The sequence below is a fragment of the Dromiciops gliroides genome, chromosome 3 (assembly GCF_019393635.1).
Source record: "Dromiciops gliroides isolate mDroGli1 chromosome 3, mDroGli1.pri, whole genome shotgun sequence".
NCBI lineage: Eukaryota > Metazoa > Chordata > Mammalia > Microbiotheria > Microbiotheriidae > Dromiciops > Dromiciops gliroides.
The window spans coordinates 310,423,847-310,437,753 of record NC_057863.1 but is presented as its reverse complement, the minus strand read 5'-3'; the positions used below and the strand labels follow the sequence as shown (position 1 = coordinate 310,437,753).

The window sequence follows — 13,907 nt, the reverse complement described above, 5'->3', positions numbered from 1 at the left end:
TAAAATAACTGGACAATTCCAAAACTCTCCCCAAAAAATCCATTTTGAGCCATGAAAGAATAATTTAAATAATTGTCTAATCTCCTATAGCAGCATACTTACTTTGATAAATATAGCACTGACTTGCATTTATATGTTGTGACATCGTTGTTAAAAATCACTGTCTTTGCTTGATAGTCAATGGCAGCTTATCCATCACAGAGAGCAAGATATATGTTCAGCTCTTCAAGGAAATGAGTAGAGATGCCTCTTCATTGTTTAAAAATTAAAATTAAAACTGATGTTTTAAATTAGGGTATGTTCTGTCTAGATTCCCTCTCTGGACTGTATAGACATCTCTGAACCAGGTAACTTAATAGGAAATGCCCAAAGTTTTAGAGCTATCAGGGACTGTATGAAGTCCAAACCTCCACTTTTTAGATGAAGAACCTGATATTTATTTAGATAGGGCAAGAAGTTTACCCAAGTTCATGTAGACAATAAGTTGCAGAGTAGAGTTTCAAACCCATGAGTCTTCTGAGTCCAAATCCAATACTCTTACAAGTACATGCTGCCTCTTACCTTTTTCAAATGTGTAAACAGGTTATATGATTATGAGGTTACATGACTAAAAGGAAAAGATGGCTAATCAGTACAAAACAAAATTTTGTTTGAGTATTTTCAGGAGGCCAATCAAGTAAAGAATGCAAACAAGTATTGATGAGAATTTGGGTGATAATCAGTTATATCTATATCTATTGATTATGACTTGTTTTGGATTTTGTTTTCTTATCCATTTTAATTTCCTTTGTTTTATCATGTTGTTTCATCCACTTACATTCAAGTTTATGACTGTAAGGGCTTATGTATTACTCCATTTATTTATTTTGCATTGATTTTTGTCCCCTTTGTTCTCCTTTCTTTTTTGCAGCATATTGTCCCTGATGTTAATTTTGCTTACACTACTTTGGTTCTAGTCTCTTCTCACAGACTCTATCACTTTCTGTATCTGTTTACCTATTCTCCACCAAGTTTCTTGATTTTGCTAATGTAATTATGATTGATCATAAAATCCCCAATCAATTTAGGGAATCAGCCCAAATACTTTTATGAGATTACAAGTTGTGAATTTGTATTCAGAGAGGGCACTTCCCACACATATAGCATGAATTCCAGCCCCTTATTGAGAGGACCAAAGGAACTTCTCTGGTATGTCCTCAGTGGCTGAGAAGGCTTCTGTATTATTGGTTTGCTGAGTGAGGTTCAATATGATGGAGTTCTGAGAGAGGAACTGATCACCCCCTCGGGTCTAACAGATATATTTTCTTTTTTTTCCTTTTCTCATACTTTCTGTTCCTTTTACTCCTTGAAATTCAAGAAGAAGGAAAAGTAAGGGATTTCTTTGCCCCATGCTGAGTAAGAGAAAATTTCAATTTACATGAGAAACACATGCCAGGCTTCTCCTGTTTGCTTACGTAAACTGAAGAAGGGTGTTCCTAAACTTCCATTTCCTAGCTACTGAGTGGTGACCCTAACAGGGATATTCCAGATTTAGGGGTTCTTTGTGGGCAGTTAATTTAGAATCCTTGGGTTGATAAGTTTGAAATCAGGTACTAATCTCCAGAAAAAGAAGCTTTCCTCAATAGCTTGCAACTTGGAGAGGAAATATAAGAAATTTTGCTAGGATCACCCTACAACTGGAGAATTAACCTAATGGCATAAATGTTTACATGATATGCTCTGAAATCCTTTCATGATACTTTTTTAGAGTCTTTTGGATGGTACAAGGCTGAAATGAATGGAAAGTATTAGGTCAATAGTCTTAGAAATTATCTTTTCCTTTCCTGGGCAGGATAGAGTCTGATAGCATGAAAAGGCTATTTTAAGGTTTTATCTTTTCTTTGCATTTTCTGTGGTGGAGGAATGAATTTTTGGTTCTTTATTGAATATCAATATTTTGCATGGAATTAATATTCATTAGTTGGAGATATTGTTCCTACAAGTGTGTGGGGGTGGGAATGGGGGTAGGCTGCATGGCTAGGCATGCACATTTCCTAAAGTGTACTTTAGATATTTGCTTAGAGCTGGGTTAGGTACAGAGATTCAATGATAGACACTGAGATCTTGGGTCAATTGGCTAAATATTTAAGTGTATTATATTATTTAATGTTTTTGTTGTTTTGTAAATAAAATTGACTTATTTTTTCCTTAAGATTTGTGTGGTAATCTCCAAGCAGTATCTGTACAGGATTTTAGCAGCTCTTCCTCAAACAAGACACTTCATCTCCCAACTCTCAGCATTTTCACTTTCACTCATGTACAGAATATTATTCTGCCTCATCTGCTGCCTGCTGGCTTCCCTGGCTTTTTTCAAGTCTAAGTGAAAATCTCAATTCTACAGAAAGCCATATTTAATCTCTCATAACTCTTGTAATTTCTCTGTGTGGATTATCCCCTAGTTATCCTGCATATAGCTTGTTTTTCACATAGTTTTTTGCTTGTTGTCACCCTCATAAGATTATAAGTTCGTTGAGGACAGGGACAGTCTTTTGCCTATCTTTCTATCTCCAGCCTTTAGTACAGCATGTAGCATATCATAGGAACTTAATAAAGATTAATTGACTGATGGATTAATGTATTTAAAATAATAGAAAATCAGGCATTCAAAAATTCTGGGGCTTGGAGCAATCAATTGGAAGAATCTCTTTCCCTCACAGACAATAGTATATGCGGAGAAGGTGGAGGATTAGAGAGGTATACAAAGGACAATATGCTTTGATCAAGTGTAATTAGGTCTGACCACCTCAGGGAGGTAGTAGGGTGGGTGAAAGAGCTAGGAGAGGGAAAAGATCAACATGATGCTATGTGTTAAGGCGATATAACAGATAATCTTAGAGAGAAGGTATAAGCATTAAGGAAGCATTAATCAGGAAAGTCTTTTTGAAGAAGGTGGGATTTTAGTTGGGACCTGTAGGAGAGATTAATACTAGCATAATTTTAAAAATGAAAAGTTGTCTAAGAATATGGAATTTGGAGGAAAACATAAACATTAAATTGTTAACCATTTTTTTTTCAAGAGAAAATTAGGGCAGCTAGGTGGTGCAGTGGTTAAAGCATGGGCACTGGATTCAGGAAAATCTGAGTTCACATCTAGCTTCAGACACTAGACAATTACTAGCTATGTGGCCCTGGGAAGTCACTTAACCCTCATTACCCTGAAAAAAAGAAAAAAAGAAAGAAAGAAAAGAAAAAAGAAAAAAAGAGTAGATTAATACCCAGATTTCCTTTTCTTTGTTTGTTCAGTGGAGGAGGGAGAGACTTAAATATATAGTCTTGACCATAGCAGATTAAAGTTTAAAGAAGAATGAAGGAAGATTTGAGGTAAATACATCAAGTAGTCATTGTAGGATTTTTTAAAATGTAGAAATAGGATCTTAACTCTGGAGCTTAAAGTGCCAGAAATCATTGAATCCAATATTCTTTGTTTTATAGGTTTACCCCCAACAAAAAAATGCGTGTAGAGAGAGAGTTTAAGTGACTTATCCAAAGTCAAACAGGTTGTAAATTGTAGAGCTATGTTTCAACTTCTTGTGCAGTGACTCCATGATGTGCACACTTTCCACTTTTAAACACAATAGAAGAAGAGATTTTTCCAAAATAGGTTATTCAAAGGACAATGCTTATTTCTTGCTTCTTTATATGACTTAGTAAAAAATCATCTTGGGACTAAAAACCGAACCATTTTGTCACAAACTAGATCCCAGTTAAGTGCAGTTTATACTGAATATTGAAGTCCATGCCTTTTCAAAGGGGATTGAAAAAGTCATCTCCTTTGCCAACTGGAATATTGTATTCTTTTTTGTATGGTCAACCAGTTAAACTAGCTAGGCAGTTTCTAAACATGACTTTATTTTTCTTTCAAAAGGAAAAAAAGATCTTGGTCATGATCTCACCTTGAGCACATCTAACAGAGAGATAATCATAGTGACTCATAGACTTGAAGAGAATTAAAAAAGAATTAAGCCTCTTCTTTAGAAAACTAATAATCTCAAGTGAAAGGTTCAGTAGGAGCGGTCTTTTTTCTAAAGATTTTTCTTAAAGCAAGAATTTTAAAAGGAACAAAAGGAGAGGTTTTGATGTAAAAATAATTTTTTTAAATACTCAGATAGGATGCTCTGGCTTGTGATATGCTGTTAAGGGAGGTTGTGCTCTTCAACCACAGCAGGAACAGCATCCCTGCAAAATTAGATTGGAGCCCTGAATTGTATGCACCATAATTGTATTAAAATGATACAAAAATCCAGCAGCAGAGCAGCTGTTTTATATCTGCACTGGGGTAAATAGAGCCTCAAATAGACTCATGTTGAACCACGCAGATACTCCAGGGAAAATTCAGACCTAAATTCAGATTATTTCACCCCAGCTGAGTAAAAGAAACAAATCTATTTGGCTTGGTTTCCCTTTCTATTTTTAAAAGTATACTTTAAAAAAATCACTTTATGTCTTTTCAGAGGTATAATTTTTTAAAACCCCACAAAATTATCACTTATTGCTGTTCTCACCCTTCAGCATTCCACTCACACTCCCTAAAAGTACATATTCAATTTCATATTATAGCAATTTTATTTACAAAATTGTTGGAGAAAAGAAATTTGAAGTAATCCTTATAGTCAATTTCACACTGAATTGCTGTTTACCCATTACTGATCCCCATTTCCATGAGTACTTACATACTACAGTAATAGGCACTATAGAAATACATGAATAGATAAATAGTTTTCATATAATAATTCCTTATATTTACAAAACTTTCTTCTGCAAAACATAGAATTCCTTCAATTTTGAATATGATGCATATTCATAATATTCCGAAAATGTAGAAAGAATTTCACTTAACAAGAATAAAGATGTAACCTTATTAAACAAGAAACAAAATTGAATTGAACATATGATTTCAATAGTATGTATTAAGCACTTACTGGGTATGATGAACTGTATGATGAACATTAAGCAAAAAGAGATAGTTACACAGACTGTTCACAAGAAGATTTTGCTATAGCAAGAGGCAGAAAGTACCTAAATAAATATGATATGAGAAAGATGGAGGTAAGTACCCATAGGAAGTTTAGGCATGAGAGATTTCAGAAGTTAAATTTCATTTTCATTTGTGACAAATTTTCTTAATTGTGTGTGTGTATGTGTATCCACCTTGTTTCCAGGCTGGTGAAGGCTATGGACCCATTCTCAGGATAATGTTTAAAAAAACATAAAATGAAATTAAAAAAGGTAAAAAGGAACCCAGTTATAATGAAATATAATTACAAAAAATAGTTCATGGACCTCAGATTAAGCATTTTGAACTTAGGGGATATCTTCACAGAGTTTCATGGTGAAGATAGAATCTGAATTGCAACTTGAATTTAGGAGAGAGATAGATGGATAGACAGACAGACAAACAGACAGATAGATATACAGACAGATGATAGATGAAGAAGGTGTTGAGGGATGGTGGGAACAAGCACTTAATAGAGATTGGAGAGAGGGCAGGCAAGGACAGGGGGAAAACATAACTGGCACGATTGGAATGTAGAATATATAATGAAGAGTACAAGGAGTTTGAAGAAGTCTATGCATAACAATGGGGAGCCACTAAATATTTCTGAGTAGAGGAATAGGATAATGTTAGGCGTGTATTAGGTATATTTGTTGGATGGTTTTGTAGAAGTATATAGATTTATGAAGGGATAGAACAGAAGCAGAAAGCCATTTAGGAGGCTATTATCATATATTAGGTGATAAAGGATACACAAGACTGCTGCCAGATCCTAAGTTTACACATCAAAAAATACAAGAAAAGGAGTGACCAAGGAAAAGGGGAGATTTTTTTTAAATGACAGGACTTCACAACTGATTAGGTTGTAATGGTAAAGAAGAATGAAGAAAAAAACCATAAAAGTCATAAAACTGAGTAGCTTAAAGGAAGGGTAGGACCATTACAAGAAATCAAGAGGTTAAGAGCAGAGATAAATTGGAAGAAAGAGGCAAAAATGTTAGTTGAGAAATGGCAGGAGATCAAAGTGGAGATATACAGTACCCCAACTCTCACTAGCCCCCACAAGGCAGGGATCTCAAAAGTTTGCTAAAGAATTCTTGCTACAGCACCACCCTGTGCTTCAGAAATGTATATATAAGAAAGAAGGAAGCTTCCTTTGAAAACAGATCTATACAACTAGAGAAATATTAATTACTCACTGGTATACTGAGACAATATAATAAAAATGACAATTCTACCTAAGTTAATTGACTTATTCAGTGCCATGCCAAAATAAGAAAGACATCTTATAAACCTAAAAAATAAGAAAGAAAGATTCATCTGGAGGAAAAAAAAAGATTAAGAATATCAAGGGAGGGGCAGCTAGGTGTCACAGTGGATAAAGCACTGGCCTTGGATTCAGGAGGACCTGAGTTCAAATCTAGCCTCAGACACTTGACACACTAGCTGTGTGACCCTGGGCAAGTCACTTAACCCCCATTGCCCCACAAAACAAACAAACAAAAACAAACAAAAAGAATATCAAGGGAACTGATTTAAAAATGTGAAGGAACTTAGCTATAGCAGATTTCAAACTACATTCCAAAGAGGTAATCATGAAAATAATCTGCTACTCGATAAGAAATAGAGTGGTAGATCAGTGCAATATATTCAATACAGAACACACAGTAACAAATTACCATAGCATTTAGTATTTAATAAACAAAAGGTCTAAGCTTTTGGGATAAGAATTCACCATTAACAAAAAATGGTGGGATACATGGAAAGTAGTTTGGAAGAAACTAGGCATAGACCAATATCTCATACCATATACCAAGATAAGATCAAAATAAATTAATAATTTAGAGTTACAGGATGATATAAGTAAATTGCTTGTTGTTCAGTCATGTCTGACTCTTCATGACCTCATTTGGGGTTTTCTTGCAAAGATACGTAAAGGGTTTGCCATTTCATTCTCAGTGGATCTATTTTATCAGTCAGTCAGAGATTTAAGTATATAAATTTAGGACTGTCTCTAGATTCAGTGTTCTAGCCACTGAGATACCAACTACCTTGAAGGAATTTAGAGCTTGGAAAAATGTGTTGGCCAGATATATGGATAAGGGAAGAGTTTGTGACCAAACAAGAGTTGGACAGGATGAGAAAAAGCAAAATGGATAATTTTGATTACATGAAATTAAAAAAGGTTTTACAGAAACAAAATGAATGCTACCAAAATTAGAAGAAAAACAAGAAGCTAGGGGACATTTTTATAGTAAATTTCTCTGAAAAAGGCTTCATTTATCTTATTTATAAGACCTATAAAGCAATAACATAGAAACTGTTTAGGAGAGCTCAAAATAGGTATGTTGAAATCTTTTATTTCATAATGCTAGGGCCAAATGAAATATAGGGAGTGTTAATTACGCAGCTTGCCTTAATATTGGGGTAAGAAAGTAGATTAATAGCCTCTTTCAAAAAACAAAACAGAGTTTATTAATGAGAACAAATTTAAAATATAAGTAACATTAATAGAACTAGGGACAAAGGAAAAGGGAATGGGGGAAGGAAAATAATACCACCTGCAATCACACCCAAACTCAGCAGTTCCCAAAAAGGAGTACCTGTGCCATGTCCCACTCTCTCTGCCGAGCCTGCCAGAGTGAGTTGACTCCTCCCTTATCTCTATCCCCAAAGCCTCCTTTCTAACAGGAAACAAGGCCAACCACACACTCACAGCCCCAAGCTCATTGGCTGGCAGTACTGATTTTTTTTCCTCTTTTTAAATTTATTTTATTATTTTCCAGTTACATATTACATATAAGGATAGTTTTCAACATTTGTTTACACTGAAGTTTTAGTTTCAAATTTTTCTTTTCTCCCCGCCTCCATTTCCTCCCTCTTTCCCAAGATAGCAAGGAGTCTTACATAGGTTGTACATGTACAGTCATTTCAAACATCTTTCTACATTAGTTATCTTGTGAAAGAAAAATCAGAGCACAAAGGAAAAACCTCAAACAAAAAAATCCAATCCAAAAGTAGAAAAAGTATGATTCAATCTGCATTCATAATTCACAGTTCTTTTCTTTGGGGGGGATGTTGAGAATATTTTCTATCACGAGTTCTTTGAAACTGTTTTGGATTGTTGCACTGCTGAGAAGAGCCAAGCCTATCCCCATTGTTCATCACACAATGTTGCTGTTATTGTGTACAATGTTCTCCTGGGTCTGCTACTCTCGGTCAGCATCAGTTCATATAAATTCTTCCAGGTTTCTCTGAACTCCTCCTGCTCATCATTTCTCACAGCACAATAGTATTCCATTACATTCATATACCACAACTTATTTAGCCATTCCCCTATTGATAGGCATTCCCTCAATTTCCAATTCTTTGTAATATAAATAATAATATATAAAATGAAGATAATAACATAAAAAAATCTCTAACTGAATTTGCCATAGATCTTCCCTTGTCTTGTTGAAGAGTTGCCTCATTTTTCTTAAACATTTATTTTGTTGCTTTCAGAGAAAATTTTGAAACAGAATAATCCAACTTGATGCTCTTTTATATAGGAACTGAATATAGATGAGTATAAAGACTAAAATATGATGATCAACAAAAGGGGCCACACCAAGGAGGGGTTACACTGATTAAAATAACATTTTATTTTATTTGGGTAGATTTCAAATATAAAATGATAAGCTTTGATTTAGAAAATTTATACTAAAATTATAAAATAGATTAAGTTGATTTTCCTGAGAGAAAAAAGAGGTTAGGAAAAAAATTGGCATTGATAATTCTTTTCCATTTAATGGTCTTTGTATGATTTAGCTCTGGTCTTTATAAAATTAACTATATGAAATATTCATTAAACATAATAAATAACAATAAAAGGCTAAAAATCCCCTATTCTTTAAATCAACTGCAAGTCAAAATAAATTCACCCATTAACACAGATTCCTCTGACTTCACTGTAAATTATACATATAAATACAAATCATTTTGCTATTGCTGTGGTATCCTACAACTTTAAAAATCCAGAATTAATGGTGGGAAATAGTTTTTTTTTATTATAGAAATGTCTGTTTCTCTGCATAAAATCTTCTAGGAACAGAAGAACTCATTTTAACTATCAGCTTTTCTCTATGCAAGTAAATCATGGGCTTAGAGCAAAGTTAAATAGCACAAAGTTGGAGGGAAATAAAGATGAGAAGCAGAAACTAATTCTCATTATGCTGATGCCAAACTGACCCATTTAAGAAGGTCATTAATTATACCAAGTGGGAAATTGATAATAGTAAAGATATTTATTCTATCACTTAAAAAAATAATCAGGGGCAGCTAGGTAGTGCAGTGGATAAAGACTGGCCTTGGATTCAGGAGGACCTGAGTTCGAATCCAGCCTCAGACACTTGACACTTAACTAGCAGTGTGACCCTGGCAAGTCACTTAACCCTCATTACCCTGCAAAAACAAACAAAATAACAATCATTTTATACACGTGAATAAATTGCACCAAAAAGGAGGGCAGGAGACATGAAACATGTTTCAGGTGACAAATTCTTTATGAATTTTTTCAAGTGAAACATACACTGGTAAGAGGAAACACTGACTTAGAAGACAGCTAATTTGAAAGATCGCACTGAGAAAAGTGGGAAGATTATGATCAATTATGCCTTAAAATAGTGAAAAGCTTCGAAGTTGGAAATGAGTTTATAGAATACTTACCATGAATCCTACCTGTCAAAGCCAAATCATCTTTAAAACATGAGATAATTTGCAGATGAAACCAAAGGAGGAAAACAGATTAAAAACTAAAATTAAACACATATGCTAGGACATTACACACACACATATACATATACATATATATATGTACACATATACAAGCATATACACATATACATATTTATCCTAGAATATATATATTAAATCAATACTGATTAATGTTAAACTACCATATTTGCACTACAAAGCTTCAGTAAACACTGTACTATGTAAGGATAAAGAAATGAAATTTAATTAAAAGGAAGCCGATACTGAAATACAAATGAAAATTTAAGGTATATATTATAAAAAACACCTTACCTAGAAGTTAGGGCAAAGAAATATCATGTAAGAATCATTAAACTGTCTGAAAATCATGACTTCCCTCCTTCCCCACAAAAAACACTTGATTACCATGCTTCAAGAAATCATCGTGAAAATTATTGAGAATTCAGAATCAGTGGAAAATATATCAGTCACCTCCCAAAATTAATCCTAAAATGAAAAATATCATGATAATAAACAGTCCAAATCCTGAATTTATAGCTGAGAAATGGGGGAAAAAGTTCGAGTAACACAGAGCAATAGTCTGAATTACACAAGACTCGATAGCTACAACTCAAAATGAGAGCCATGGACAGGCCCTTGGAAAGAGTTAACAGTTTAGAAATCTTGAACGCAAGTTTCCCAAAATATTAGAATAATAGTGTGAAGTGGAAATAGAGAGAAATGCAACCATAAACTCCTTTGAGGTCATTTAAATCTACTACCCAATCAAAATCTTGGTAGCTGTTGTCTAAAGACCCTTAAGTCACTCTCCTTCCTCCTTCAATTTGTTTGATACCTGGCTTACAATTTTTCTCTCTTCCCCAACTCCTACCCTCATACTGGGGGATTTCAACCTACATATTGATTCTCTCCCTCAATTACTTTAGTTACTCAGTTCCTTATCCTACTCACCTTCCATGACCTAATCCTCCACCTACCTCAACCACATGGAAAGATGGTCATACACTTGATCTTACCATTTGCCACAAATTTACCGCCTCCATGTACAAGAACTCTGAAATCCCCTTATCTCTCCAAAGGCTCGCTCAGGGTCACACAGCCAGTGAGTGTCAAGTGTCTGAGGCTGGATTTGAACTGTGGGGACCAATTTTTTACTGGGGAGTGCTAGCTAAGCAGCTCGCCGCAATACTGGGACAAGGAAGGAGCCTGGCAGCCTCCCTCAAAAGGGAACAGGATTTATTTTAACAAGAACGAACTTAAAAAAAAAAAAAACACAAACAGGATCAGTAGGATCAAGGGAAAGGAAATAAAATGGAGAAAGGGAAATTATACAACCTCAGAAGATACCACCGCCCAGGAATCAGCTGAGAATACACAACAGAATTCCTGTCGCCTTCCAGTGTCCAGCTAGAATGCCCAGTTCTCCTCCCCCAATCCCAGAAAAAACCCACATAGCCCCAGCCAATGGGATGGCCGCTTTGACAGTCACATGACTGCCCTCACTAGGCTTCCAATCATTATAATTTTGCCAGGCCCATGTAGGTGTCAGTGAGTGGTGATGAAATGAGGTGCCAGCGCCATGGCAACAGCTACAACCAGTGGGTGGAGCACCATGCCGTTTGTGAAGCCCCAGGCCAGTGTGCACTGGCATAAAAACATCAAATAACAATTAATTCTTTACATTACTCAGGTAGGTACTCCTGAATTCAGGCCTGATGCTTTATTCACTTCTCCACCTAGCTGCCCCCTGTGACCCTACTCTTTATCTACACCATGACCTCCACTCAGTTCTTTCCAGCCCACCACCTCTTCACTAGCCACTCTCACCTCTTCTCCCCATCTTGACTTTTTGGTCAATCTATTCAAATAAGAGATCATTAATAATTTTGGAGAGAACAGTTTCAGTTGAATGATAAGGTCGGAAGTCAGATTGTAAGAAATTAAGAAAAGAATAAGAGGAGAGAAAACAGAGGTATCTACAGTAGATGACCTTTTTTAGGAGGCTAGCAAGAAGAGATATCAGACAATATTTAGCAGGGATGGATGAATCAAGTGAGGGTTTTGTTTGTTTTGTTTGTTCAGGCTAGGGTAGACATAGATGTATTTGTATGTAGGAGGAAATGTGTCAGGAAAGAGAGAATGACTGAAAATAAGTGAAAGAGGCCAGAAGTGCAGAGAAGGGGAGTCGCTGTGGTTTCCTGCTTCAACAGTGCTTGGACAGAACCCGCTGCTCGATTCCCGGCCGGAGCTGCCCTTCGTCTCCACCTTCACCTACATTAACCAACACTTCTCTGTCCTACAGTTTGAGCAGCAGCACTCTGCCTCAGCCACCCAAGCCGTCGCCACCGCCCCCGCCGCTGTCCCAACCTTAGTGGCTGCGCAGCCACCTCCTCCCTCCGCCTCCTCCTCTAAGTCGCCTCCACCATCTCCGCCTCCATGACGACCTCGTCTCCCTCTCAGGTGCGACAGAACTACAACCAGGACTCTGAGGCCGCCATCAACCGGCAGATCAACCTGGAGCTCTACACCTCCTATGTCTACCTGTCTATGTCTTACTACTTCAACCGAGATGACATGGCCCTGAAGAACTTTGCCAAGTATTTCCTGCACCAGTCCCATGAGGAGCGGGAGCACGCTGAGAAGTTGATGAAGCTGCAGAACCAACGCAGTGGCTGCATCTTCTGCAGAACATCAAGAAACCAGACCGAAATGACTGGGAGAGCGGACTGAATGCAATGGAGTGTGCTCTGAACTTGGAAAAAAAATGTCAATCAGTCTTTACTGGAACTGCACAAGCTGGCAACTGACAAAAATGACCCCCATTTATGTGATTTCATCAAAACCCACTACCTGGACAAACAGGTAAAGTCCATCAAACAATTGGGTGATCATGTAACCAACCTGTGCAAAATGGGGGCCCCCAATTCTGGCATGGCAGAATATCTTTTTGACAAGCACACCCTTGGAGACAGTGACAACAAGAGGTAAGCCACACACCTGGCTTCCCCCACACCTGGGAACTGTGGGTGCCACTCCTCCTGTCTTTCAGTGCATGCATATTTTGGTTATCTGACCTTTTCATAATCTGTACCAAAAAACTACCACCATTTACATCCCAATAAAGTGACTTGGTACAGATGAAAAAAAAAAGTGAAAGAGAAGGGATGACTGAGAGGGAAATGTAATTCTACAATGTCCTGCTCTTTTGAATCCATATTCTTTTCTCACCAATTATGTAGTTTCCCACTGTCATGGATTATTCCCAGCCAAACCACAGCCTTGGAATGCTTTCATCCTTCCTTACCTTTGCACCTACATGCATACTCCTGAACAAAGGTGGAGAAAATTACATAATCTTACTAGGTCCACTACAAATTGATGTTATAGAACTTCAACTGGACTGTCATTATTTCCAGGCAATCCTACAATAACTCCCTTACCAACTCAGTATCCCATTCTCCACAGTGGCTCTTCTAAACCTTTTCATCCCTCCTCAAACATCCCATGACTCTGTCTCTCCCCATTCTCTCAGCTGAGAATTTTGCCTCATATTTTCTAGAAAAATTTGAGGCAATTCACTGTGAACTCTTTCTTCTCCCCTTTTCCTCATCTTATATCACTCATATGCCTTCTGACACTTTCCCTGCTTTTCATTATGAAGTGTCCTTAATCCTTAGCAAGGCCAACTTCTTAACTTTCTCAAGTGATCCCATCCCATCCTATCATTTCGAATAAATTTCCCTCTCTGCCATTACTACACTTTCACTTATTTTCAATATAACTCTCTCTACTGGTTCATTTTCTCCACACCGAAGTCTTCCCTATCCTGAAAAAAACAAAAATATAACCATAGTTTGATCCTTTCATCCCTGCTAACTATTGTCTCATATCTCTTCTAAACTTTATAGCCAACCTCCTGGAAAAGGTAATTTATAATAGTTCCCTCCACTTTCTCTCCCCTCACCCTCTTTTAATGTCTTTATATCTGGCTTCTAACCATAGCATTCCACAGAAACTACTATCTATAAAACTACTAATGATTGCTTAGTGGCCAAATCCAATAGCCTTTTCTCAGTCTTCATTCTCTTTTATCTCTCTGCAGCCTTCCTTTGATGCTGTT

The 13,907-nt window shown here is 36.5% G+C and overlaps 1 pseudogene; it reads left to right on the top strand.

The window, feature by feature from the left end:
- Positions 1-12,207: 12,207 nt before the first annotated feature.
- Positions 12,208-12,775, top strand: LOC122747519 (annotated as a pseudogene).
- Positions 12,776-13,907: the final 1,132 nt, after the last annotated feature.